Below are 2067 nucleotides of genomic sequence, written 5' to 3' on the forward strand. Positions count from 1 at the left end.
CTCATGAAAAATATCCTTCTTAATCAATCCTCAGACATTTCACTCATTTAAAAACACTGACAAACTATTGAAAATATTACTTTTTTATTTTGGAATCTCTAAATAAGTGTATATATACATATATATAAGAAAAATGCAAGCTTATTAAAATAGAAATATAAGCTTTCATCAGATTGCCATCATCTCAGGAGAGATGCTATACCCTGTTGCATTTAAAAGGAAAACAGAGACAGAGCAAGAATATTATTGTAGTTATAGCTCCAATTTAAGTTGGCAGATCCAGGTCACTTAGTTTATCCTTCTATGCCTACTGTCAACAGTTGATTGACTGCATGAGAATTTAAAGAAAATACATTTATTCTGATTCGAAGGAAGGTTATTTTCAGGGGGAAATGAATTTTATGTATGTTTCAATAAAATATTTGTTATGTAAAGTGGTTTGTTTAAAGATTATTTGAAAAAAATAAATAATAATTTCTGGCAGGGGTGATTTTTTTGCCCACAAAGGTGATTTCCCCTGGCCAAGTCTTATCCATTGCACTCCAGATGGCTGACCTCTGTGATTACCCCAAATGTGGGAAACTCTACTGCAGAATTTGTGGTAGCTGAAGCCTGAGTTCATGCTTTCCACTGGAAAAAAATGTTAAATAAAGGGTCATTGATCGTTAATTAATATGCCAAATACTTTATTATGAATATTCAATACATTTTTATCTTGGGCATATAAGGGGACCAATATAATGATTGTCTGGCTGAAAGAGAGAAGAAATATTCTTTCCTGATGCATTTTGGTAATACTAGTATTCTATCCAGATCTCTGTCTCTCTCTTTCTGTCTCTCTGTCTCTCTGTCTCTGTCTCTGCCCCTGTCTCTGTCTGTCTCTGTCTGTCTCTGTCTCTGTCTGTCTGTCTCTCTCTCTCTCTCTCTCTCTCTCTTTGCCTAAAAATATGCTCACAAATGTATATCTTTTATACATATTTGCATTCTGAAGATGCATGTTATACGTTAAACATACATCTTCAGAATGCAAATGGGTGTAAAATTGTGAAAGTAAGTTTAATCATTGCTAAATTGCATTTTTAAAAATCAATGTTATGTTTTAAATATTGTACAGAAGTCTGCAAAATTGAAAATATATTGATAACATAATCACCTATATTTTATGCATTTAAAACATTTCTTTAAGAAGGGGTACATAGGGATATAAGACACCAAAAATGTAAAACAAACACAAAACATCCTCTGATACATTATGCCTTAGGGAGGAATATGCAATGCCTACATATCATACCTCAGAGAAAAAATAAATACTCAGTGTCAGAGGTTTATGCTTTATCTTTCCATAAGCTTTGGTGGAGTGATGTGTTCCTTAAGGATCCTTTCTGAAGTCAGGTTGCTCTTCAGGGCCTTAGCACTAATTTCTTAACAAAGACTAGGGGCATTATGAGTTATTGAAAAGGTAACTTAAGCTTTTAAGAATTTAATAACCAAGTCTTGAATATGTATGCAGCTTCTAGTCTCCCTGTACCAGGTGGCACAGGAAGGCATGGCACATTTTCAGTCTTTAAAGTTGAATGGATTTGATGATAAACTCATTCTAGCTATGACCTTTCCTTCAGGGATCCTGAAATCTAATCAATTTCTGGTCCCTCAAAATCTTGTAGTAAAAATATTTAGCTCCGGCTTGAAGAGAATCCCATTGGCAGCAACTATTAGTGACAAGGATAAAGATCAGACTAGAGGTCATGTCAATTTAATATTGGCTCAAGGTCCTGAAAATATATAACATAGAAAACAAACAAAAATACCTACTGGGGGAAGAAACAAAGAAAAATTATTAAAGTATTTGATGGATTGTTCTATAGGCCTCAGAAAGATGAATGATGAATAAAGAATGAAACTCCCAAAGAAGATTTTTTCCCTAATTCAGTAAATTGGAAGAGATAACCTCCTGAGATCCCTTCTACCTATTACTGATTTTCATCTACATGAAAGATGATGAAACAGATAATCTTAAATTACTTTGAGAATGTTTTCTTTTTTTATTATTATTAGACATTTATTAAT

At 33.0% G+C, this 2067-nt stretch overlaps 1 non-coding gene across 1 annotated transcript; it reads left to right on the forward strand.

Annotated features, from left to right (window-relative positions):
* Positions 1 to 470: 470 nt before the first annotated feature.
* On the forward strand, positions 471 to 631 carry LOC123253152. The gene has a single exon (XR_006506542.1). It is a non-coding gene; the product is annotated as a U1 spliceosomal RNA (small nuclear RNA).
* Positions 632 to 2067: the final 1436 nt, after the last annotated feature.

This window comes from Gracilinanus agilis, chromosome 6, assembly GCF_016433145.1.
Source record: "Gracilinanus agilis isolate LMUSP501 chromosome 6, AgileGrace, whole genome shotgun sequence".
Classification (NCBI taxonomy): Eukaryota; Metazoa; Chordata; class Mammalia; order Didelphimorphia; family Didelphidae; genus Gracilinanus; species Gracilinanus agilis.